Here is a 27,684-nt window from a genome sequence, read left to right as displayed (position 1 = left end):
GCCATGATACAAGATGCCAGGAGAAAACACAGTACTGCAGCAGTGACAGGACCTCGGATCTATGAAACATTAAAATGAGAGATAAAGCAGGCTCTGAAAGAAGCAATATTGGGCACAGTTTGCACGATGACAAACATTTGGACAAATATCTAGACATCAGAATACCTCTTAATCACTGCCCTCTGACTGTCACCGAGCATTCCCATGCAAAAATCTGCTCATAAAGAAGCCTTTGCTGTCTCTCCCCTTGGGAAGGGCCAGTACGAAAATCACCAACAGCCCAAATCCTGTGTGGCTGTGCTCTCAGGATCTGCCAGCAGGGCTGACGTGAGGTCCAAACCCAGGAAAAACAGGAGGTGATCGCTTGTTTTCCTGTTCTATTTATTAAACAGTTCTTCCTTGATTATAACTAAGCACTAAGTTTTTGCAATACTAGCAAAATCTGTAACGGTTTCTATAACTCTCATGATATTCTAAGCTAACTTCAGAGGCAGAGCAATTTACCAGAACTGCAGCTTAAACAAGTTTGAATTTCATTTGCTATATATATGAAGAGAATGCTCTTACTGAAAAAAGAAATGCATGAGCGCACATTAAAGCAGAGCTTTGATTCTGAACTCTTTATCCTGAACTCTGAACAATGGATACTTATGAATCATTTGTGCTGCATACTGAAGCCTTTTGAACTGGTAACAAGAGAAATCAGTTCTGCTAATGCATCTCTCATCCCAGATCTCTCACTCATCCAGATTTTAAATCTGAAACTTAGAAGAATAAAACCGTCTTTTTGGAAGGACCAAGAGTATTTTGGAAAACAGACTGGTCAGAGGGGAGGGGAATTTCAGGATGGGGCAATAAGGAAATTGTGTGCAGGTTCTGATTTTCAAGACCAGACGTTTAAAATAAATGTCTGACAAAGGTGGGGAAGAGGCATTAAAAAATGGTTTTTACTGCTTGCATTTGGGGTCCGTCTGGGCAGTATTGTCACTCTGCGGTGTAGAGCAAAACTAGATCATGGGGGTCCTAATGACTGGGATGATATAAGTAAAATTTTGGATGTGGACCCAACACTGGATTACAGTTTAGGAACCTATCCTATATACTGGCATAAATTCGGTCCTAGTAATAAAAAAAAAGTACCACAAAGATAGGAATTCTCTCTTAGCCTTACTAGTACTATAAAGTCTTTATATGTAAGCCATCTTTAGTCCTTCCCTACTTCTTACAGTTAACAGAAAATTATCCTAGTTATGAAGGAAAGGCTCCTACTTATGAATTTTATACAAGCCAGATGTAGCAAGTTCCACATTTGAGGATATGTTTCACAGAAGAGATCAAACTCAGATTAAAAGAACTAGAAGTGCAGTCTGCCATGATGCATGGACAGACATGTGCCTCCAACTCCAGGCTTTTGAGAATTCCTTTTAAACAGGAAAGTGTGCAAAAAAAGCTACTGAAATTTTGTAAGAGACAAATTGCACAATACCAACCTGATTAAATTTCAAATGCTATCAACTTTTGCTTAGATTCTACGAGAGAGAACAGACCTGAATTGAGAGTGCAGCCATTGAAAATGCTTCCCAGACAGGTCCAGACATGTGACAAATGAATGTCCACATTAAATGACAATGTCACGAACGACAGAAGCATTGGAAGATCAAGCGAAGTGCACAGTCATAACTCTGCATTTCAGTGCAAAATTCACCCTTAATATTTAGCAGTGATGACCTCTGGGTGACAAAATGCCTGCAATGTCCCAGTTGCACATACCTGTGCATCGGAGAGGCTGGCATCAGCACACTGCTCCACCACAGCTTGGAGCTACATGCTGCACTAGTTAGATACCTATGCAAAATGCACAGAGATAAAACCAGTCCCACAAGAACACCCCAGTCCCCTCTCCCTGCCATGCAGCCACAGCTCCCCAGTAAAGCCCATTTCCTCTGGCAGTTTCCCAGGCAGGTGACTGCACCAGGGCTCAGCTACCAGAACAGCATTTGGCAGCTCAGAAAGGGAAGGTGGTGGGATGAAGCAGAGAGACCCCAAGGCAGCCCCAGGGGAAGCTCAGCATTGTCCAAGGGTCTCTGGCACTGGGACACTGGGGAACAGCAGGGTCTTGCTGCTCCATCACCCCACATGTCCCTTTTCAGCAGTGATCACTGTCAGGTATCACCACTGCCCATGTCGAAGTGCAGGCGAGCATCTGCCATAGCTCTCTTCTCACAGGGATGATTTGTGGGCAGAGTGCATTTAATAAACTACTTAAATTTCAACTTTTGGATGCACCTGTAATCCCCAGGGTTCCATCAAATGTTTTTCTTACCCTCTTTATAATTATATGCATACTTAAGATTAAACAGTGGTAGAATTTCCTAAGTACACGCCATAAATACTTTCATATGCCAAACTAAAAGTTTTCTCTCTCATGTTTAGTGACCCTCAAATCAAACTTCTTTCAGATCATCCAACTGTTACAGTAATAGCAAAAGCAACAGGATGGAAACAGCAAAATTACACACACACACACACTTTAGGCTATATTCACAAAAAGGAACAACCTCCCCCCTGAAATGCAGCCAGCTCTGGGCTGAAATGAATTTTGATTTAAGAAACAAAACAACTCCCCAGCAATTTTGGAGAAAAGACAAGTTTTGCAGAGGGCAGCTTTGCTCATCTAAAGCAAGCAGCAGAGTAACAGGAATGTGTTCCTGCAGAAAGAGCAAGCCTGGAAGCCACCCTACTTGCTGAATAGCACAGCACACTGATTGCTGCCTGTAAAAGTGGCCAAAAGAAACTGAAAAACATGAATCTGCATTTTCCAGGAAGCTCTAAGTAAGATTTGGATAACCAGGGAGGTTCCCTGTAGATGGGACAAGAGCAGCAGTAAAGGAAGCGGAGAACGAACCCCCAGCGCAGTGGTGCAAGTTCTCATTTGCAATGCTAGAGCTGCTTTATATGCTGAGCTCCCATCCTTCAAGAGCAGGTCAATGTTTTAATGTGGATTGGGCACATAAATGCAGATCAATTTATGCATTAAAAAAAATCATCTACATGTGCATTTATTTCAATTTCATTTTAGTGAATCAGGTCCTGATTCAATGCTAACTGAAAACCCTTGAAATAACTGCGAGCTTGCTCATAGCCAATTCTGTGTCACCACTATGAAATTAGTAGTGAAATTAAATGGCTCAACAGTGCTAAGACATTCCCCAACTACTCCAGCAAGCAGTCGCTCACCTCTAAGGTTAACAGGATAAAGGCTGGATAAAGAAACTACTCATTATACCAGCTCTACAAAGAAGCAATTATGAGACTTTATAAAGTGGTTTCAAATATATTTTGCAAACTAGGACTCAGACAAATATTAGTGGCGGCAAATTACAGTACTTAGCAGAATTATCACCAGAAAAGAGACTCTTTTAATCTATAAAAAATATCAACAAAAGATGTAAATATGGACTCCTCGATGGGTGGTATATCTTGAAGAAAATATACATCTAATCTCACAGTGTGTTACCTCCAGTACCTGGAGAGAAGGTTAACAATTCAGAGCTGTTTCCTACAGCTATAGAATATATTTTGATGTAGATTTGTAGATATCACAGACTTAAAATCTATTGTATAATCACAGGGCAAGTGCAAGGAACCTGGGGACATACTTCTCCACAGTAAAGTGCTGGAACACTGGCTTTCATTTTAATCAATGCTATTCCCTGTTTTTAACAAATTATATTTCATTCTGTGGCCTTTAGGTTATATTTTTCTGCACATAAACAGCAACAGTGTTTTCCCCACCACACGTACAATTTGCAGCTGAATCCTGGCATTACACAAGTGTTTGTCTCCATGTGTGATGGGCAGCTGGGAGAGCACAGTCGCCCTCACTGAGTTTCAAGCATCAGATAATGGTCTCCAGAGCAGCCCTGCTTGGGTACCAACAGATCTGCTGCTGCTCTGGGTTAAACTGCACATGCCAGCAGGAAAACTGTTGGTGATCCACGGATTTGCAATCCCTGTGCATTCCCCTCCTCACAGTCCCATTCAAGCAGGTGAATGAGCGGTGGGAACCAGGACCTTGGGATGTCAAGCAGTTGTTGCAGGTTAACACCAGGATAACACATAAAAATCTGCCCATCCTGTCACACACAATTCGTGTTCAAACACGCTGAATGCCAAGCTGCAGTTCAAGAAGTCAAAGATTTCTCTAGCTTTGGCCTCTCCTTACTCAAAGCATTAAGCACTCCAGTGGAGGCCACTGCTCATCCCACATGGCCAACTACTATCACAGGCAGAAAATGCTCTTGTGGCTCCCTGGCATTTATTTCTCTCCAGTTTTCAGTCCCTCTTTCATTGAACAGAGAATATGCATGATTTTAAACACCTTCCATTAAAATCACATACAAAATGTTTTGGACAGCACTCTAGCAGATCTGGGAAGTGACCCTGATCACACACTCTGGCAAAGGAGACAATTTCCAGGGCAGTGGCAATCACTGTTTCCCTCCTCTTCCCATGAGGGACCTCAGTCCTACCCTGAACCCACTCCCAACCACATTTACCTGAAAGCAGTGGTAGCTGCCAGCAGCAAGCATCTGAAACGCTCTGCATTAACTGAACACATCTGGGAAGCAAGCTCTTTAACCCTTCCTTGCTTCACTCATGTGAATTTGTGTTTGGCAAGCTCCAAAACATTCAGAGGTCAGGTTTTAGCTTAATTAAGAGACCACAAAAAATCCAGACAGTCATCCAAACCTTTTGAGCCCTTGGAGTATGGGAAAGTAAAGTAAGAAAATCACATGCCAGCAACTTCTCTGAAGATTTCGCGTGTTTGCTGTTTTGAACAAGGCTTGAAAATACCAGAACCTTTTCTCTCTCACACACTGTACTTGAGCCCAACAGAGACCCCACCAAAAACTCAATGCAGAACACCTGAGCTCTGGTGCATTACCATTTGCAGCTGCTTTAATTTTCCAGTATCACACAGTTGCTTTTCAGACTCCTCCTCAGGAAATCTGCTGGGGATATTACTTCTACCTATGTTCTGTCACATACCACCTCTTTAGTTTCTTCCAGCAGTTCCTTCATTTTTAAAATCCATCTTCCTAAATTCGGAAAAAAAATCCTCCCCTTTGTTCCCCAGGTGGGTATAATTCACCCCTTACTTCTCCACATTTGCTGTCTGACTCCTGGATGAAACAGCAGAGAGCTGCAGTGTCAGCAGTTCCTAAAGAGACCATCCCTTTCCCTTACTGTTTTGATAATGGTTGCTCCATGAGATCAATTAAAAGAAGAAAATGAAAACAGGAATTGATACCCAAGCCTAAGCCCTTGCCCAAGCTGAGGGCACCAACAATTGCAGAGATAATTTAGTGGTGCTCTCCTGCCCTCATTTTGTCCATGTTTATTTATGCATCTTTCCGTTATAAGCATCGTACATTAAAGTCAATAGCCTACCACTGCTTATCAGGAAACAAGTGGAGCCAGACCTGGACTTCTATAAATAAGATTTACTCTATTGGCTAAATAATGACATCTAAACTGGTCTGATTTAACTGACTATGGCAGTTCTTAGAGCAAAATTTAATTACACTTTGTACTTATTACAGTTCCTTTGTGTGCTCTTGCTTCCCAGCAATTTTGAAATATAGACTTAAGTCTGCTGTACAATACATCTCCATACCTATACTGACATGTGCTAACAGATGGCACCACGAGCACAGAGCAGCAGATCAGCATGGGTTGTCACTTTTGGTGGCCACGTTTTCCCTTAAGTTATCTCAGCCCAACAAAAAATGGCATGAAATAATCACTGCCCATTTCCTGCGGGCTGGGAAGAGCATGACTCAGCAGCAGCGCTTTTTATAACATCCAGACACTTGACTTTCTAGAAATGCTTTTATATTTATGGAGCGCATTCGTTATGGAAGTCTGCTAAGTAACGGATGCTCTGGGATGATGCTGCTCAACCATAAATGCAGCAAGAGCTCCGACATCTCAGAGCCTTGGGTGGGCTGGGCAGCGCTCAGGAGGAGGCAAGTGACGCCTGTTTGTGTTTGTCGGGTAATATTGCTCTATAAAATTATATTAGATGTGCATTAGGGGCTGTAACAGAAGACAGGAAGAGTAAAGGATACACGTAAGCAAGAAAGAGAAGCACACGCGAGGGCACTGGAGAGCGCTCACATGGTTCTGCCTCCCCACGGCTCTGTGCCATGGGGAGCTGCCAGCACCCTCCCCACCCACTCACACCACCAGCCACGGGGCACAAAACTGGGAAGGAGCCATGAGGTTTGGTGTCACACCTTACATTCAGGTTTCACACGCACTGTATCCCACTCAGAGGAAATTTAGGACTAGCCCAAGGTGGGATTCAGCACCATTAAAAAACCCACACCATAGTGAAGATACCAGCACATATTCCTAACACAACTTAAAAATGGGATGTCCTAAACCTCATCCTCCCTGCAAGCTCCCAAACTTCAGAGCCCTTTAGGACCTATCCTAAGGGCTACATATTCTATCATCCTCTGTGTACATTTCCTGAATTCACACTCCAAACACATTCATGGCACAGCTTTACAATACCTTTGAACAGCTCGAGGACTGGGAACAATGCAGCTGCTGTCACCTCACCAGAGCCGGGTGGAACACCCCAACACCTGCCCGATTTCAAGTCTGAGTTGATTGAAGAGCATCGTGGGAAATGTAGTCCTTGATGACTCCTCCTCGTCCTCCTCTTCTTCCCTCTCCCTGTTCCCAGCGCACACATTTTTCTGGGATCCTTGGACCAGGGATGTCAGGTTGACAGAGTCCAGGCTCAGCTGGTGCATCCCCAGGAAGAAGCTTCTTTCTTCAGAGTCTTCAAGGACACAACTGTCTACTGCCATTTTGGACCTTCATCTGGGGAAAACCCACAGAGGCTGAATTTAGCTACAATTAAATGTCAGTTTAATTCATATAGGTTTTTCTCATGCCTTCTTGTTTAGCTTTTATAACTGCCCAACCACTGATTATGTGTATTTTTTAAAAGGATTCATTGTTCTTCCACTGATGCCTGAAATCAAGGTCTCAAAGCAACATCTTCCAAATCCTTCATGGAGGAGAATCTGTATTTTTAAAAATGATTGGTGGAACATTCTTACTTGGTGTGTTTGCATATAGAGAACCACTTACGTGCAGCTCTAAATATGACTAATGTCTAAATATGACTAAGTGGACTACAGACATTTCAGAGGATAGGGTGTTACTAGGCAGATAAGAATTTCAGATGCAAACTTGAAAGTATAATTGGCATGTGAGCAGGTAGCAGGAAACCGTGTAGAATATATTTTCTGAAGATCTACACTTCCACCATTTCTCTGCAGTGGAAATGCATCAGCACTCGATTTTTACCATCAAAGCCTGCGATGTTGTAACCTGCTGCAGAATTGTGGCCTTAGGGTTCAGTAAATTACTGTAAAATAATTTTAAATGTTTGCTGTTTTCTTTCAAAATGAAAAATACGGAATGAAAACCTCAAAAAACATCACACAGAAATAACTGGTTTGGTTATATTACTGCAAGAGTGCAGAAATGCTTTTAAAGCCTCCCTGCTGCCGGGTGGGTGCCCAGGGTGCTTTGGGGTCCTGGTCCTGCCATCAGACCAGGTGTAGCAGAGCTCGGGGGTCCGTGCTGGCTCCCCAGCTCCAGCACACTGCCCTGTCCACCTCATGGTAGGAGGGTCTATGCCTCAGGGACTCTTAAAAGAATATGTGTGAATTAGGTGCTGCATCCAACAGCAAAATTTTTCAATCAAGGCCAAGAAGAAGAAAAATTTTATAGGAAGATGGGTCTAGTTTTAATTACAGCAGCACAAATACAACCCTGGCAAACCCCTGCAGAATAGACACCTCTTAGCATTTCCCTCTCAGAACCACAGCAAAAACACATGAAAGGTCATATACAAGATAGGATTTGACACAATAAGATTTCGCTCCCATGTTAATGCACCTCAGATCAAGCCTGCAAAAGTGAAATAATAAATTTAGGAAAACAAGCAAAATGACCCTACTGGTTGGTTGGTTTTCTAGATACCATCTACATATTTTAGAAACGTACAACCTTCTAATAGAAATGAATAAACTACTCAACCATAAAGTTGCTATAGAAGATATGCTTGTTCTGATTGGAAAGGGCATCTGCTATCTGCAATATTGATAATACTTTTCAAATTTCATCTGCTTTTGTTTGCATTCTGTGTCGTCTGTTTAAACACACTGGGAATAATAATGAATCCCAGCATTATCTCCACTTTTTCAAGGCCGAACATATAACTTTATCACAAAAATAATTAAAATTCTTTGGCACTCTTGTATCTTTTCCATTAAATGTTATCAAGCAGTGACAATAAACTAACATCAGTCCAAGGCTGCCCATATGCTGCTTTTAAAAAGAATGTATTTGTCCCAGGGTGAGAGACATGAATTTTGTGTTTACAGGGTCAAACAATTCCAAAGTTTTTTACAGTGTAAGGACTAAAAAATCTGTGCATGCACACACACATGCAAATGCACAAACACAGAGCTGAAGATATTGGGTTCAGAGGGAACACCTACAAACTGTTTTGTTAAAACTTCCGTTCACAGGCAAATCTTAGCAGCTTAATAATTTGGAGAACTACAGATATAAATATTTTGCATACTTGTACAACACAGTCAATCCAATAAATGATGCTCTGAAACATTCTTGGATGTCATATTCAGTTAATCTCAGATGTAGCAGTGATTTTTTTCCTGAACTGAATTTCATATATAGAGCTATATATTATCTCCTACACATAGGAATAATGTTACAACTTTATTTTGAAAATCAGTAATATTTTGAAATTAATAATATTCATTTTATCCTCTTTTTAAAATCCCTTTTCCTTTGTTGTCCAGGATAAAGAAAAATAAAATGTATTCTCTGATAATCTTTGTTAATATTGATTAATACTCATTAGGTATTTAAGAAGGAAGCCACCAACACTTCATTTTTCACACAGGTCTAATTATTTGCCAGTGAAAACCAGTGTAGGTTTTAGAACACATTGCTACAATATCTAACTCCAAAGTCTTTATGATTTTTATAATCTGTGCTAACTTCTGCTTAAAATGTAGTAAAGCAATGATGTTGATCTCATTTCAATACCACATACACAGTATTGCATAGTAATGCACTGGCTTTTATAAGCCAGGAAACAGTACCAACTCGCTAAACAGATCCATCAGGATAATTGAAGAACTCATTTCAGGAGAACTCCCATATGAAGGCAGAAATGTTAGAAGATGTTAAATTTTCTTTTTGTGTATTGTTGGCTCGCTTGATAAGCAGAAGCAAGTTTATACAGCTCTGCAGCTAGTGTAGAATGCTTAAGCAAGAAATCCATAACTTTTAATATGATGAGATTGTCCTGCTAGGAGAGATGGATTTTTTCCAATATCACTGCTAACAAACAAGTAGAGTTTCCTGTATCAGCACATTTCTGTTTCTACTCTGCAGCACACATGTGCTTCATTTAGAAACAATACATGGCTCAACATTTTTGGCATATTAAAAATGAGATGAGTACGTTGGACTAGCTGATGGACAGGTATCCTAACAGGTTTCTTTGGAAAATGAGTACAAAATCTTATACAGATAGACACACTGACAAGGTTGAGAAAATAGGGAGGGGGGAAGTGTGAAGTTATTTGTGTTAACTTCCCTTCCAAGATTTAGTGGCAGTGTTACTTACTGGAGTGACTGCTGGGTGGACAGATAATGTCACGCAGTGTCTTATTACATGATTTCAAACCCCTGTGCACAATCTCACTTGCTGCATGAAACTTAAATATGTTTCAGGTAGGAGCTAAATAAAAGACATTACTTTTCATCTGCTTTTTCACTTAATGCTAATATAGTCACTTGTCAGTGAATGTAAAAGTAAAGGAGACAAGGGTTTATTTTTATACCTCACAGAACAGCAACTGGTGATTTCCCTTAGATCATTGCTTTTGTGTGTGCAGGCACTAAGCTTTTTTCTTTTAATATTTTAGACATACTTTATTTTTTATTCAAAACAGTTTTATCCCAACTTTGACATGCCGATATTGTCAGGAAAGGAGGTGCAATGTTTAAACGTTACTGGGTACTTTTTCTCATTATACCTTGTGAAGGTAGGTGGTGCATCTCATTAATCCTTGAGCTAATCACCAGGCTCATGGTATTCATTCCTTCGAAGGTTTGGCTGAAGACACGACTCTCTGGTTCACTTTAGAGGATTTATAGTACATATGTCTCAACGAGCAGTCAGTGGGGACATGGAGCCGAGCTGCTGCTCAGATGGGATTGCTCGGCAGCAGCACAGCTCTGCCCGGCTGCAGGGCCCTTCCTGGGGCAAACCACATCCCAGATACCACACAAGGTGTCCCACACACACAGTGAATGAAATCGTGCTTTCTCTCTGGGCACTGTGTGTTTTGTGTTCAGGAAAAGCAGCGTGGAGATCTGTCAAATCTCCATGTGGGACGACGTGAGGGTGAGGCAGATTCCAGGTTCCTCCCGACCCGCAGCACTGCGCCCATGGGCGGGAGACTGGTGGGCCTCTGAGGGATGTCATGCAGAGTTACTGTTTCAGCTGTGATGAGCAGGCAGCAGCCACCAGAACATGCTGTCAAGCCATCAGTGTGGCAAGTGGCACGTGGAACATGGCACACGGTATGGCTGGGCTCGTCCCTACACCAGACTTGGCTATGGGATGAACAGGATTCCAGAGGTGCCGTGAGTGCAGCAGGGAGCCTGTGCCATGCAGGCTTTGGAGAGCATGGCTCCTGCAGCAAGAGCATAATTGAGAGAGCCTTGGCTGGTGTTCAGCAGATGAGAACAAGCTGCAAGCTGTGGCACTGGTGGCCACAGGAGCAGCAGGGTGACAGCACTCTCCCCTGTCACTTTGCTTTCAGCCAGCACACAGCATGATCTGGCAGGACAGACCAGGAGCCTTCACTCCGGTTAATTATCAGAGTGTTGCAGCTTCAGTTCTTTGCTTTCTTTTTCACCTTCTTCACTTTTTCTACCTAACCTCCCTTTGGTTTTCTCAAGTACACACGCCTACTCAATTCAATTAGCCTTGGATACAGCACCGAGGCCTCAGATACCTGTAGTCATTATCCCAAGCACTTTTCATAAGAGTATGGATATTAGTCCCAAAGTCCTGGCAAAATTCCAGCTAAGCTAATGTATTTACAGCATAACCTCCCCAAATGTATCTCTTTGTTTTAAATAGGGGAGTTATTCTTCATTTTCCCTCCTTACTTTTCTGCATATAGTTTCTCATAGAGTTAAACTTATTCCCCATGGCAGAATAATGTGGGATTTTTCAGTCTTACCGCCTTGCAACATTTGGTATTTTTCTTTAAGCTGCTGCTTCTGGACTCCTGAGACTGCAAGAATCCCGGTTCCCAACCCCTCCCTTTTTCTTAAAATCAAGCCGCTAATCCTTGTGTAAAAAAGCTTAAAGCACAAAGCTCCAAAACAACTAAAAGATGCAACTCGACATCTATTATTATCTTTAAAATATCCCGTGAATTTAAATTAATTCTTATGTTGTTGAGTCCTGCCCCGGACACATTCCTGCAGCTGGTGATGCCAGTGGTGCCGCAGAGCCGGGGCTGAGAGCAGTTATGTCCATCTCTGCCCTGAGCCAATCTGCCTCCTCTTTCACAAGCCCACTTCTGCTCCCAGTTACACCAGCAAGACCACTGGGGCTGCCTGACTGCAGCTGTGGGCATAATGTGACTCTTATATGTTGCTGAAGGGCAGGCCTGGGGCCAAACCCTGCCCTCCTGTGTCATGCCAAAATTTCTCAGTGCACACAGGTAACAAGACAGTCAATACCTACACCTCTGTAAAGGGGATGGTCGTTCCAAGATGTTTTCTCAAGATTTTGGCTTGTTCTGGAAGGATGGGGGATTTGTTGCCCAGCCTCTGTCATATGCTAAGAGAGATGCAGCAGATCCCATCTGAAGGGCGGTGCCCAGCTCCCTCAGAGGCATGAAGCTGCCGTGTCCTAGGTGGTCTGCTCAGCCCACCACTCCCATGGGGACATTCCAGATTTCCAGGGTTGGCTACATGGAAGGAAACGTGCCCATTCAGACTCCAGGGGAGTCACACATTTAACTCCTCTGCACCAGGTTTGATAGATTTTCTTGACAGGGAGATAATGGGGCATTTTGGGCCTCATCCTTTTCTTCAGTTCCTTGGATTTAGCTGGAATTCCTTGGAGATTAAAACAGGCAAGTTTAAATAGCATTTCATTTCATCTCTGGCTTGCTTTACTGAGGTCCTCTTGTGACAGACTCACAAACATTATTCATTAGTTTGCTCACCTATCCGTACCCCTACCCAGCTACCCAATATTCGAAGACAATCAACAAATTAATGATTTCACATTTTCAGCCCATTAAATTATTTATTGCTGGTGTCAATAGAAAGTTTTTAAAAGGTAAAATATATTTGTATATTGACTGCCAATTCTACATGGATGTAATGGCACCAGGCAGTGTACCACATCATGAAATAAAAATTAAATTGTAGTTGGGCTTTTAAATCAACTCAATTAAAATAAAGAGATTCTTGGCTTGATATAGGGAAATATTTGTATTTCCAATTCTATTTGTTAATACATTGACATATGTGCTATTTTTTAAATGTAGCACTAAGTGCACTTTCTGTCAATGCCATAGATTTTTTAATAGACTGAGAAAATGCATTTCATTTCTTCTTATTTTCCTTCAATACATCATTTGGTTCTGCTTTTTTGCCTGCATGAAATTCATTTTCTAATGGAAATATTTGTTTTGTAAATCAAATATGTATTATGCACAAAATGCAAAGCACAAATTAAATTATGTTAATGAAATGAAAGAGATATGAAATGCATATTTCATGGACAAAACATAACCTCAGCAAACAACCATTTCTTGATAAAATCTTTAAACACAATCTCATTCTGTGACAGACATATTGTTAAAGCAGATAGCACCTCATTTAAATGGTTTCCTTTAATATTAGTGCTTAGTATATAATTGTAAATAACTTTTGGGATGAAAAACCAATAATGAAATACTGTCTTTAATAGTTTGCTATTGATGTCAGCATAAAATTTGTAGTAGTTGAATATTGGAAATTGGGAGTGCGCACACATATAGTCAAAAGCTGTAAATGATTGCATATTTAAATAGAGCTGACTAAGGCAAAGATGTTATAGATATTAGTAATAGGCAGAAAATTATGCTGACCTAACATTATTTGACAAAACCCACTGTTTTAAATTATATATTGGTTACACTTAATGAATAATAGATTCTGTAGGTGTTGTTTCCCAGATCACAATGCTGATGACACTATATGTTGGAGACTTCTTAGTCTTCCTTCTGACAATAAAGCAGGTAGAGCCCACAAAGGCCACCAGAACACAAAATTGTATCCATGGGTCTCCAACCTAGCATAGTCTTCTGCAGGACAAACACTCCCAAAGATAGGAGCAAAAGACATATTCCTGAACAAATACAATGCAAGAAAAAGCACTTGACACACAGGAGGGGATTTCAGGCAGGTCTTGGGTTGCTGTGCCCTCGTAAGTAGTAGAGCCAATATAGAGATCCCACCCATTTGTTGGGTTTCATCACTGTTTTGCCAGCAATCAGATTCAGTGGGTTGGCCCACATCTGTGGCATACATTCCTCTGTCCTCCTCTCTGCCTTGAGCACACATGAAATCCAGAACAGAGAGAGCTCTTGATATGTAAGCCAGTTCTTTCAGACTTTTTAGGGCAGCAAAGAATGTATTAAATCACCAAAGGGACATCTGTCTCTTCTCTACTATATTATTTTTATCAAAAATGCTAAGAAGGAGAAAGAACATGATGCAGAGTTAAAAGAAACAACCAGCCCCAAAACTCAGATGATCATTAGAGAGCTGGGAGATGCCTGTAATCTAACAGGTGATAAGAAGACCAAAGCGCTTATTTGAATGTTGCTATTCTTTGCGTGAAAGCAGGAGAGCTCTACATAATTAATTGGGATCTGCTTCATTTTCTGAAGGAGAACATATTTGTTTTTATATTAAGTATTACAGAAGACACTTAAGATTCAGGCACTGATACCTGATAATTGTTTATCATTGTTTTTTGCAGGAGGGAAGCAAGATTGATGGACAAACTAGGACAGTGTTGTCTGGAGGCCTTTGGCTTTTAAGTCACTGTGGTTTTAGTTCTTAGACCAGTATCATAACTGGCTCGAGGCTGGCTGGCAACTCATTCCATTTTTGCAGTGGATGATACTGCATATCAGTATCTGCAACGATTTGGTTAGAGCAGTTGCCTACGAGAGCAGTGACAACGGTGCAACAATGGTGGAAGTCCTCTCAGCCTTTTTGGAGAAGCCCAGAGACACCTGCCCAGTGCCCAGTGTGACATCAGATGCCCCTGTGGCACAGGGTGCTCAGTGAGGCCATGGCTGGGATCCCGAGCGATGGAACGCCCACGCCGCTGTGGCACCCCAAGCACTGCCCACAGGAGCCCGGGCATGGCCAGGCATGGACCAGCTAAGAGTCAGATCAGAACAGGCTACAATAGGAGGGACCAAAAAATTCATTAAAACCACAAGCCTGCCTCCCAGCTAATAAAATATGTTACTCCAAGGTTCAAACTGCCACCCAGGGCTGCTTTCTCCACTTCCCCTGCACATCCCACAACTGTTGGAATGTGTTGTACCACTGCACTGTCTGAACTTTCCCATCCCCAAACAGCATCTCCAGGCAGGAAAGTACCCCCAAAATGACAGATTGCCCCAGGCTGGGCCTCTCTCCACTGGCTGTGCTACTCCAGTACCTCCCTGTGCCAGCAGCTCAATCTCTGCTACTGCTGAGGACGTCTCTCCAAGAAGGGAGGCTTTGCGCCATCCTCTGCATGCTGTCAGCCATCGTGCTGAGATAACTTTCCACTTTGCTCTGAGGCATAGACAGGTGCCTTTAGTAATGTTCACAACTGCCTTGATACCAAATACGTAACTCTGAGATAAGCCTGGCAATAAATACATGTAGTAAACACAGAGCAGCAACACGACAGCAGAGAGCTGCGGAACTAAAGAGGGCTCTCCCCATCCCTACATTAAATTATTTATTAATCATACCTGCCCTATTGCCCTCCATCACAGGCACCTCAGCACTGTGATGGATTAATGGGGACACAGGAACGCAGCATCCCTTTAGTGAGTAAAACAAGTGACCAAATTCTGCACGCCCTTCGTAGCAGGATGGCCACAAAACCTGCTCAGGGCTCCCTGAAATGGGTGGGCTTTGATCAGTTGCATGGTGGGATCTTGGACAGGAACAGGGTACAAATGCTGTTGAGGTTTAAAAAGAAGAGGACAGCAAAATGTCTGAATGAGATTAACAGTACCGCCTGCCTTTGCTTCTGGCATAACAAAAAAATGCAACCAAAATAAACAGTGCAGCTGTGTGAATCTGAGCTCCTTTTGAACCAGGCCATCAAACTGTCTCTCTGCCATAAAGTAAAAACCTTCCAAACACTTCCAGAATTTCCAGACTTGGCAATTTCCCCAGGATAACCCAGTAAATTGCTGGGGAGAAAAAAAAGTATCCCATGTATCATAAAATACTGGAATTTTATCCCAAGCAAAGGCCAAAAACTTCTCCAGAGGGAGAATCCAAAGCCTAATCTCCGGATATTCAGAGCTGAGGAAGGGTTTCCTCCCAGTGCATCGAGGAATTCTCTCTGTCTGTTCAAAAGCCATTTGACTGGAGAACAATAACACAGAGAAGGCATGCTAGGGAAGAAAATGTCTCAAAAGAGTGACAGGATTTGGGAGCATGGCTACAATGGATCTTGAGGGTCATGGAGTAAATTCTCCAGCTGTTGAAGACAACTGTGTCACTGCAGAGCTGCTGATGTGGCATTAGGAATCATCCGTATTTGGTCAAACCAGGCTGGGTACTTTCCTGTGCCATAAAACCAATTCCAGACTTCCTATTTGTTATTTGAGTAGAAACTATGAGATACAAACTATTCTGAGTCAATGGAATTATGGAGATTTAAATCAGAGTAAAACCTGGTCTCTAACATATCCGTTGTGTATATACCACCTATAGAAGAATAATGGATGCTAAATCTAAGTTGTGCTTCCTACACTTATTTCATATGAAATACAATTTTTTATCCATTTTATCAATTTTCTAAAATGAATCTTTCCCTTTTTCATTATCAAATTTCAATCTTATATCATTTCCAGTACCACCCCAAGCCATTCTGGAGTTCTCGTTTACATCACTAGAGATTAATATTAGGTGTTTGTAAAAGGAGGATATTAGCTTCTCCCTTATATCTGTCAAAATTAATAACTTCTCTATCACAGATAACTCCAGGCCAATATTAGATTCATAGATGTGGCCAGAAATAAAATGTATGGAAATATAATATCTCATTTATAAGTATCCAAAAAAAAAAAGTGTTTTCATTATTGAAATTTAGACTGCAACTGTTCTAAAGATCAAAAGACTTTGAGGTCTGAACATATCTGCCATATGGCCTTAGCCTTTCAAATAGAAAACAAATTGGAGGTCAGCCCAGGGGAGAAGAGAGAAGTGAATTTTCTACAAGCAGGGCAAAGGAAGGCATCAGGATCCTCTCCCCATTGCATTTGTGTTTCTGTCTAAATGTATATTATGGCCAGAAGAAAGGCTCCAGACATAAATGTTTGTTCAATGATTGATGTAAATACTTGGGTGATGATTGATAACGGTTGTGTCTGGCAGATGTCCACCTCCTGCACAGCTGATCCACTGTGGTAGCTCCTGATGTTGTGCTGATTTGAAGGGAATAACACGTTCAAAGTGACCATATTGCAGCAAGAATATCCTGTGCTCTTGGTCCAGCAGAGACGATGTTGATTATATTTGTTAATGAACCATACTGTTGTCTCCTAAAATCTACTGATTTGAGAGCATTAGCAGACACAAAGCTCATCTGTGGCCTAGTGGAGGTAAAGCAACGTGGCCATCTCCCGTGGAGCACTCCTGACTTGCAGGACTCTCTCAAACTCCAGGCATGTTTAAGAGTTGTGCCAGAGACACGGTCAGTGCTAAAGCGTGCTCTGTGCACTGGAGTTCAGCTGTTCTGTCAGAGTCCTTAAACACAGACCGGGCCACGTAGCTTTCACACTTCTGATGTGAACATAATTCTAATTTTGACTGACTTTCCTGGCTTCCCAGCTGGCTGTCCCCATCTCAGCGCCGTGACCGTGCCACAGAGGCAGAGCTCAAAGCCTTGCACGCAGATTGTGGGCTCAGGAGAGGAAGATGAAAAGAGCGTTGCCAATGCGAAATCTATTTTTTACATAAGATTCAAGGGAGAAGGTGAGATAAATACATGCTGTGGGAATACAACAGAGGAGAAGCTGTATGAGTTATGCTTTCAGAAGTAAATAACATTGGAGCTAGTGATTTAAAGGTTGTTAAATGAATTTTCCCAACTATTTTATTCACTGTGATCAAAATTATATCAGTGATGTTCTTACTAATATATCCCATTTGGCTCAATAATCTTTTATTTGTAATTACAGGTGAAAAGGTCATTTTAAGAAAGCCTGTATGGGCTTTAAAGAATTATGCTGCTTTCATTTTGTTTTTATAAGCAATTGAGGATAGAGGGCAAAATTAACTAATGCTACTTTCTGCGAGAAAAATATTAAAACATCTTCAGTTCATATCCTCCTTTGCCCAAAGGAGTTTTTCCTATTGCTCTTCTTCAACCCCTGGCTTTGTGCACCGGCTGCTCCCTGCAGCTGTGTGGGCAGTGTGGCACCAGCCACCAACCTGCCATGGGGAAGCAGCATCTCCTCCCCCTTTTCTTCCTCATCTCCTCAAACTCTGGATGACCCATAGTAAAACCCTTTTAACAAGGGTTCATTCCTTGCTGACCCAGTTAAAACGCTGCAAAAATAAACATGAGCCCTTTTTTTTTTTCCCCCTGTGGCTTTGGGATCCATTTCAAGCATGGAAAGAAGCAGCCCTACCTGGGTGTAAGGCATGGGGAAGGGAGAGCAAAACAGCCAGCTGGGAAAAGAGTTGTCTTTAACGGGAAAGCTTCCAGGGAGGCACATTTATATCTATATTCTTCTTGGGTGTCTTATGCTGCACTGAGATCACAGTGGTCGGATGCTTGACCCCAAGCAAAGTTCTGGGCACGCGGCGGCACCGGAGGCAGTATAAACACGGAGTGTAAACACCATTCAGCTCCATGAGCTCCCATTTGTCTCCTTGTCTGCTTGATGCTGATATACTATTTCCACAAAGGACCACGTTTCTGAAAATTCAAAATAAGTGAAACCCTCTTCAGCAGCCGATGAATGCTGAAGGTCAAGTGAAAGCAGAACGCTGGTGCCCAGGACCCCAGGGACAGGTACCCACCAGGCAGCTGCTGGCGCGGAGCCGGCGGCACCGCTCACTCCAGAGGTCCCTTTTGAACCAGCACACTCTTCCCTCTAAGCATCACATAGATGAAAAGCTGCATCTGTATGAAGGAAAGCATTCCCTGACCCAGCTCACCACATTTCGGTTTGAAGTGCTGTTTGTCACCACTAAGCACTACTCTCCCCACCAAGGAGTGGTATTTCTCCCTGGAGTTGCTCTCTGCTTTAATAGGGTGTGAATGCCTGAAACAGCTACGGTGCAGTAATAATTGTTATTCATGTTTGGCTCCTAGTGGGGAAACACAAAAGCTGCCACATGAACTTTTCTACTTGAAGATGATACCAACATGTATATTATTTCAAAAGATGGGGAATATGTCTTTGTGACCTAACCTAGCTGAACTCATAAAAACAATGGCGTCTCCTTCATTGGGGAGAATAAAATATTGAAACAGGACTCAGAGAAGATCAATTAATCAGCCCGTTTCCTCATGTACAAACACAACCCTTAGACCTCAGTTCTGAGAGGTTTACACACACCTCTACAAAAACATTCCCCACTGTAGTTGTTTTTCTTAACACTGGAAATCAGAAAAAGAAAAAACCTGTTCCTTCAGTATCAATCAGCTTCAAATACTGGGCTAGGGTTGAGGGCCTACAAGTTTAACCTCCAGGTTCAGAGGACTAAAAAAAGAAAGGACAAGGAGAAAGAGGAGGAGGAAAGCTGCATGTCTGATTTTGCACTGAGGTGAGGGCAGGGAGGGTCTTCCCATCTAGTGATGGACAAAGAGGAACCTACAAAGAAGGTGGAAACTGCAACAAATTGCAGATGGCTTTTTACAGGGGTTTTGGAAAAAAAGCAGTTGCAACCAGCTCTGCTTCCCGGGTAGCCTGGAGAGGCCCCTCCCTCCCTCAGGGCTGTTTATAGGACAGGTGAAGTGAGACTCAGCTGCAAGTGAGTATAACCTGCCCATGAGTACCTGGGAGACTTACAACAGAAAAATGCTTCTGGCCATCAGAATAAGGAGATTTTGAAACATCCTTCCAAGATAATCAGTTTTAAGATGCCTCCTGTGCAGTTGACTGTTGAGTTCAGTCCAACATTCTTGCAATACCAAGACCAGATACTCCTTCTCATTCTGTCTTCTTCTGAAGGAGAAAAGGAGAAAAGAAAAAAACAACCAAATCATCCTCAACAAGTTAATGGTTTTTTGGTGCATTTGATGGATGTTGTTGGGCAGGGCTAGGTGGGAGCTTTAAAAAAGTCTGCAAATATTCATTCATGTTTTTAAATGAATTTACTGCAGCCACATTGATTTCCCCCTGGGATTTGCTTTCTGCACACTTTTGAACAATCAAGTTTTACTGGGCAAATGTTTGCACAAGGCAAATTTCAAAATTGCATGCAGAGACAGAATTTTTTGTCTTTTCATGCCAGACATGCTTGTAGGCTTCTCCAATGAGCAGGCAGAAACAATACCATGTGATTTATCTGACCCATCACAACCAACACACATACCTTGACTAACGAAGATCAGACACCCACAGTTGTTTGTGATCAAGACACAGAGTTGTTTTTTTAATTATAAAGCTATCCATCAGTAATTTCAAATAATAAGTAAATTGGAGGGAATTGTGATCTGTCTCCAGATAGTCTGTGAGCAGAGAAAGCAGCTAAATTTGTTGAATAAATTATTCATTATGGATTATTCGCTCAGCTCTACTGCAATAGCAGTGACATTGTTTAATTTAATAGCACATTAAGGGATCTTTTTCCTTACACAAATGAGTGCATTGCTCCCAGCAAGTTGACTCTTGAAGATGCAATTCTGGAAACCTGTGAGAGCAGCTACCCCTGTCCAATTAGGTTTTGAGCAGAGAGGACCCTCATAACACACCACTGACTATATTTGGCTACAGCCCTTGTGTGGGGATACAAACGTGCTTGACAGAATTCAGGGCTATGCAAGTCCTGGAAAAAGAACTAGAAAACAACCACTTCACTTTGTAATTGACTGTGCTTTGAGGTGGATCTGAAAATACCAATGCCAAAAAGCCAGCTTTTATTCAGATCTCATCTGACCCTGGAGAAGCCAGTGCATTTTATCTGAGCCCTGTAAAGTCTGGCAGCTCCTTTTCCCGTCCCCAGCCATGCTGGAGCTCAAAATCCACAGCCAAACTCAAGAATAGTGAAACTCTTCCAACTAAACCAACCCTTTCTGAAGAGCCACTGCAAGAGTCCTGTTGATTTTGTTGATTGTCTTGATTCTCTCTGGAGACGACATAAAGAATGGGAATATTTGTATAGCTCATTTTACAACTAACTACCTGCAGAGGAAACTTCCCCAGTGACTTTTTCTCCTCTGAGAAATTAAGATCTTCAAAGTCCCAAGGACCTAGTATACAAACAGCTGCAAAACATCGTGACACACCGGCTCTGGCCCTATTTCTTGATCACTTTTGCAGATGTGGGTCACCCAGACTCTCACTCTCTGTGACGCCCAGGGCTGACTGGGGAGCATCAGCTGACACACACCCTGAAGCACTGCCCATGGACACACAGCTCTGCCTCCAGCCCCTCTAACACCACTGATGGCCTTCTGCTGGACTCCCAGCACAACACCAAGATCACTTTTTGGGGCCTAATGAGGCCCATGGAAGTGAGGGTCGAGGACTGGCCAGCCACAGGCAGGTACAGGGGCTGAGCCTATTGAATCCTTCACACCAAAAGTGTGGTGTTTGTGGGACCCTGACAGTGAGTGCCACACACAGACCCAGGGAAGGGTTCATGCAGGTGGAGATAGATTAAATTTCTGCCACTGATGAGAGCAGGAAAGAAAATAAATGATGTATACCTTTCATTTGGCTTAAGAACAGCTGAAAAAAGCCCTAGTGAGTGAATACATCAATGGAGCTGCATTGCCCATTCATGGATGAGGAATGTCAGGTCCTGAAATACCCTGAATCTGCCCCAACTACAAACGCATAGAGAAACACAGATGCATGCAGAGATCCCCAACCTGCTCTGATTTATCTCCTCAGCACTTTTGATGCCATGTGTTGTTTAAAGCAGGACCCCCTGAGCAATGACCTGTGGACAGCAGGTACGGTGCTGCCTCCCAGGCAATCGTGTTACAGCAGACAAGAAACAGATTTCTCAGCCCTATCAGACTCCTCTCCAGCACAATGCCTTTCCTCGTGGCTGTGCCCAGTGCCTGTGGTGTCACAGGGCAGGCAGTGCCTGGGTGTCACTGTGCTGCACTGTGCCAAAAGCAAGCAGAGCAGCAGTCCCAGCATGCTGGGCCCAGTGCAGCAAGGACAGGCACTCAAACACATGATTAAGGAAGGTCATGACCATTCATGTTGTGGCAGATCCTCAAGGAATATTCCCCTTCTCTTGCAATTTTTTTTCAGCTGGTGTTATAACTCAGCATTTAAAACAAGGTGGAACACCTTTAGTGGCCAGTTCAGGGCTCAGATGTCTGTTGCCTATGTATATACATGTGCTATATATATGTACAAGTACTGTATAGATTCCTGGTCATTCACTTCCTGCACTGCATTACAGCTATAAAACAGAAAGATGAGTCTGGTCAGGGAGTAAAATTAAAGAAAAGCCTAAGACACATACCAATACCAAAATGTTAAAGAAAAGAGAGAGCCATGCCACACCAATCCTTTGAGTCCTGCCAGAACCAGCAGCCTGTTCAAAGAGAATCCATCCATCCAGGCAGGTGCAGTCCTTTCTCCTTCCCTCCTTTGGTACAACTATTTATATTCCTTTCTTCAGGTATTGTATTTAATATCTAATATACATTATATTTTTATCTGTTAAGCTACAATATTGCATCCAGTTTACCCTATCCATAGGCAAGTTGCCCCGTTATGCCTCCAGGCATCTATACCATATCATTCTGCCTATAACCTTAAAATTGAAATGCCATGTCATATTTTCTACCATCAGTAGCAAGCGTTATCTTACCTTGCATTCTATTATATCACTGTACTTTCCTCCCTGCTTGATAAGCTGTCAATATTGCTTTGGCATGAGAAATTTCCATCTCACGCATCAGATGATCTCCATGACCTTTAAGTGAGTTGCCAGTAAGATAATTTACTCACATTGTTGTGACAAAATAATATCTCTTCTGCCTGAGTCACATGACATGATCATTACAGGATTTTCCAAAAATGATTAAATTTTGCACATTTTGGGGGTGGAAGACCTCTGTGGAAAATTGAAATTACTAGATTTCTTATCATTTCAATTAGCTACAAAGAGTTAAAAAGGCTACTTGCCACTGCTTCACCCACAGAGCACATCCTGAATTCCCACACTGCAAACTCTCTTTAACTTCAGTCACTCTTTTCACTTTTTTTGCCTTAACTGCTCATCCTTTTGCAAAGAATGTTTTAATACAATTGTCTTCACAGTGTCTTGTATTAGCAGGAGGATGTGATCACAAATATCACATCCTTTTGGCATCTTTTGGCTCTCTGTGCATAACAAAAATGTCAAACAGATTTTAATGAAAGGCTGCATGCTTGTGGGTATTGACAGTTTGACATAGAATCCTAATATTCAGATGTCTTGTTCTTACTGTTTTTAACACAAATACTTGCAGGATAAGAGCAAGGCACCACAACTGCGGAGAGCTGGTATTTATATAATGTCCTCCTATTCTCAATGGGCTCTGCTCAGGAGCTTGCCCAATTTCTGTGGGGTTTGGCCTGAGGGCTTTTGTGGCTCGGCTACAATCATGTCCAATCCCAATTCAGAAACCAAATTATTTCTTTTCCTCACCCACAGCACCCGGGCTGCTCCCTCATGGGGCTGGGCAGGGGGCAGCCCCAGCCAAGGATGGGGCACAGCGGGCACGGAAGAGGTGATGAGGGGGCCCACGGATGTCCCTGCAGGAGATGCACCCTGCCTGCTCACATGCTGCGTGCCAACTTCATGGGCTGCAGAGACCATCCCACGGAGGACAGCAGGGACCAGGAGAGGCCTGTGCACCAGGGTCCCTCGAGGAACCCATGCATAGGGAATGCACATGAATATATATTTGTATTTATTTATTTAACTGCAGTTGGGCTTCCTCCTCCTGCTCTCTCTCTGCTGGAGTGAGTGACAGCTCTTTGTTTCACTGTAAAGAAAATGCCAAGACTTCAGGAAAGGGGCATGAGGCTCCCTCCATCATTTCACTCGAGCACTTCCCATCTCAAGCACCCCACACCGCTATCATCAGCTGCTTCTGCACACCACTGAGAGAAGATCAGAGCAACTCACTATTCAATGAGATATTAGAGAAAACAAAACTGAAAATTAGAGTTGAAGAACATCAGGAAATGACAGTGGATAAAATATTCTCCAAAGTTTTTCACAGGCAAAATTTCAAGGTTGCCATTATCTCTACCAGCCAATGGCCATGGTCTCTACCACCCCTGCACCACTAAAAACTCAGTTCCAGGACTTCCCTCCCTTCCATCCCACAGTGGTGGGACAGAATAACTCTTTCCTAGGCAGTGCCTTGTTCTCCCCATGTGCTATGCTGATTATTATTATGTACTAGTGGTGCCTCCCAGTTTCACCCACTGAGCAAGTTTTGTCACCACATTCCCTTGTCCTCAAGATCAGGTTGGAGGCCAATTCTGAGAGGCATCTGTTGACTTCTGCCTAGACCTGTGCTTTGTCTTTCAGCATGACCACCCCCATCTCCCTCCCTTGTCTTGCTGTTCAGGTACTTATCTTGCCTTCATAATTTCCCACGTGGCGCTTTATCAAATACTCTACTGTGAGAGATGAGATCTATTTCATTTCTTTTATCTAGAAAATCAATGATCTTATCAAAGCAAGATACCAGCTTTTTTTCTGACATAATCTATGCTTGGTAAAGTTATGCAGCATTTTAGACCATTTTTGCAATTATTTCTTTGGTTACCATTTCTTCCTAACCATGTCCTGAGCTTTGCATCCAGCGGATCGGCTCAGCAGCCTCAGTGCTGTGGCTCCAGCTCTGCATTGCTGCCCACATGGCCTCAAACCACTCCTGTAAGGGTCACCTTCCTCATACCCTTTCATGTACTTGGACAGAAAAAAGTTACATTTTTTTTATTAATTACTGATTACATTCTTTGGTGGGGTCTCATTCATCTCTGATTGCCCTGTATCTCATGCCTTCATCACCTTCTCTGCTAATCACAACTATACATGCAAGTTATATCTCCATGTTTATATCTGTATCTCTATGTTTATATCTATATCTATGTCTGTCTATGTCTGTATCTGTACCATCTATGTCTATATCTATGTCTATATCATCTATATCTATATCTATATCTATATCTCTAAGATAGCCTTGGGACATGATCTCTGTGCTGTTTCCACGAACCTTCTGCAGAATCACACTCCAGAGAACAGGACACAAGCCCAGTTAGGTTTCAGAAAGCCTAGCCAACACTATAATTTATTTTTTAAGGCAATTTAACAAAGTTTGCATGGCTGATGAAACACTTAGTGCAGCTCTGCAAATAACACCAAAGAGAACGGATCAATGTAATGCCCTATTGACAAAGTCTGAACTATAATACATATATTTTGTACATTTTTATTGTGTTCATGTATGTTGATTCATAGCTGCTTTATCAATAAAAAAAACACTGCACAAAGTTTTATACCGTAACTGTCACCAAAATTATTTATTACTAGGATAATAACAAATTTTATGTGGACTGAGATCCTTTGTGGTAAGATGTTGAACTATAAAAAGACAGACAGAATTTCCTGCTCTATACAGCACTGGCCCAAGGAAAGCTGCTAATTTCTCTCCACTGTATAGAGGCCACAGGTGTGCACACAGATATCTATAGATACAGATATCTCTATCTATAGGCATTTGTATCAAACATTTGTAAAACTATTTCCTCCTAAAAAAAATCGTTTAAAGGCCGACAGTATGCTTAAAACGAGACAGATTCAAGAACCATGAGTTTAAACACTTATCAAACTTGGAAGCCATTAATAGCCTCTCATCAATTACACCTCAGAAACAATTACAGGGGACCAAATACTGCAGCCCTTCACTGAGCAGATCTCCCCTCGAGGTCACCAAGAGGGTTGCTCAATTAAGAGCTGCAGAATTTGGTGCAAATTTAGCGATTTCTGTGTTCTGGTGCCCATTTTCCCAGCAGAGACTTTGGTGCTGGAGGTCCCCAGAGCAATCCTGGGCCCCAGCACCACGGCTGCCAGGCCTGGGGAGCTTCCCCTCTCTGCCTCTCCATTCCTGCACAAAACAAACAGCAGAACTTTTTAGTTGCCCATGCAGAATAGTCGAGGTTAAGGTATGAACTGTGCAAAATTGAACCCCACAGAATATTTATTAAAATCTGCTTGCTTAATTTTACCAAAATGTACCACAAACTTCCAAAGGGAAAAAGCCTCAACTTCTGAATGTAAAAAAGATGTAAATATATTCCTGGTAAACCTGACCTCTGTGAGCTATATAAAATGACTATAGTCTTGTGTTTCAAAGATATTCTTCCTTGAAAAATATCCATTGTTATGGCATTTCCTTGACTAAGTAGAAATAACAGAGGTTATGCTTCAGCTATACACAACAATATTATTTCTTTTAATATAGAAATGTGCCAAAAGGGACGTATATAAAGAACACTGATAGAGTTCCTAGAGCTGTTCTCTGCTTCCTATTGTTACAAACAATAATTTGAGGACATGAGAAAAAAAATCCCACAAAGAAGGATTTCAGCTTAACACGAGCAATACTCCTCCTGCACATCTTTCCTTTTATGCAGTTTTGTTTCAGTGATTTGAGCATGTTCTAATTTTGTCATTCAAGCCATCTGACTTTCACTGCTCTATACAAACAAAACCTAATTTAGTCTGAGATGTTTTAAGTCATAACAATGACGGATGGCCAAGGTTCAGGTGTGCTAGAATATTTAAATACCTAGTCTATATTTTCCTGATATAAAGACAGGCAGCTTTTTGTACTCTGATTAATTATGATTTTGTGTCTGAAAAAAATAGCTCTTTCTATTCTACATTATTAATTGGTTATTTAATTAGGGATTCTGGTAGCTTCAGATGTTGGGTAGCTAAAATTGTGCTGTGGATAAAAAAAATAAAATAAAAAAAAGACTAGCTCCATACTGTTGCCTTTTTGTATCTTATGAAGGTCACAATAAGATGTGATTGTTTGGCACAGCAGCAGTGAATTATGCCACCCAGACAAGCTTTTAACCTATGTGCCTTCACTCTGAGTGAGACACACAGGGATGTGCTCTCTTTAAACAGTTCTCTATTGAAGAGGATTCAATCACCATAATGAATCTGAGGCCAGGCAGCAATCTTCTTCACTGAAAGAATTTCTAAAAGATTGTAGAATTTGTAAAACGAACAGCTCACAGACTAAATGGCTGTGTGGGTGAATCAATTATTGCAGGGCTCGCAGTAGTCATAATATTTAGTACATATCATAGAGTGTTTCAGGTACAATAAGATATGCTAGTTTTTTCCCATTCCTGCTTGAAAGTGGTATGTGCTCCACCAACTTAGTCAATCTTCAGGATCTAGTTAGAACTAGTATTAAGTCAATAAAAAAATCCATCTGCAGCTGTGGTGCATGTACCAGGATCCGAAGGGCTCACATTGCAAAACAGTAATTGTATTAAAACGTGCACCACCAAGCTGCTCGCTGGGAAAACACATGATGTATCGTGAAACACAAAACACATCAAGGGCTGAAATATTTTTAGAGGTAGAGTAGGACCAATGCTGAACAGCTTCCTTATTAATACAATAATTATTTTATTTTGACAGCACCATTTATAACCATATAGTCTGTGTCCAGCTACCCATATTTCCATTAATCAATGGATTTGAAGACAACTGTCATCATTTCATTTTATTATGACTTATAGGTTCATTGCAGTTCACATAGAAGTTACTATGAGCAAGACACTGGTGGGCAAGAACCGGACCTTTGTGTGCTGCCAGGTGCTCATGCCTGGCACTGCTCTGGCTCTGAGCAGCCGTGCCCTGAGCAGGGACTGGGGGAACTGGGGGCAGTGGGACCAGCTGGAATGCCCAGCAGGGCACCAGGCTGGTTGCTGGAGAGGGTCAAGGCTGTGCTGGTGGATTAAAGATCTGGACAGGCACCTCAGCTCACAGGTAGGACATGCA

At 42.1% G+C, this 27,684-nt stretch overlaps 1 long non-coding RNA gene across 1 annotated transcript in view; it reads right to left on the bottom strand.

Moving 5' to 3' along the window:
• LOC121664339 overlaps positions 1-7,068 on the bottom strand; it is a 41,646-nt gene extending 34,578 nt beyond the window's left edge. Inside the window, exon 1 of the long non-coding RNA XR_006015957.1 lies at positions 6,586-7,068. This is a non-coding gene — a long non-coding RNA (uncharacterized LOC121664339). The remainder of the gene's footprint in view (positions 1-6,585) is intronic.
• Between the last annotated feature and the right edge of the window lie 20,616 nt (positions 7,069-27,684).

The sequence above is a fragment of the Corvus kubaryi genome, unplaced genomic scaffold (assembly GCF_017639235.1).
Source record: "Corvus kubaryi isolate FWS band 111438036 unplaced genomic scaffold, C.kubaryi_AGA036_p1.0 37300, whole genome shotgun sequence".
Lineage (NCBI taxonomy): Eukaryota > Metazoa > Chordata > Aves > Passeriformes > Corvidae > Corvus > Corvus kubaryi.
The sequence above is the reverse complement of the archived record's forward strand: the minus strand, read 5'-3'. Positions and strand labels throughout refer to the sequence as shown.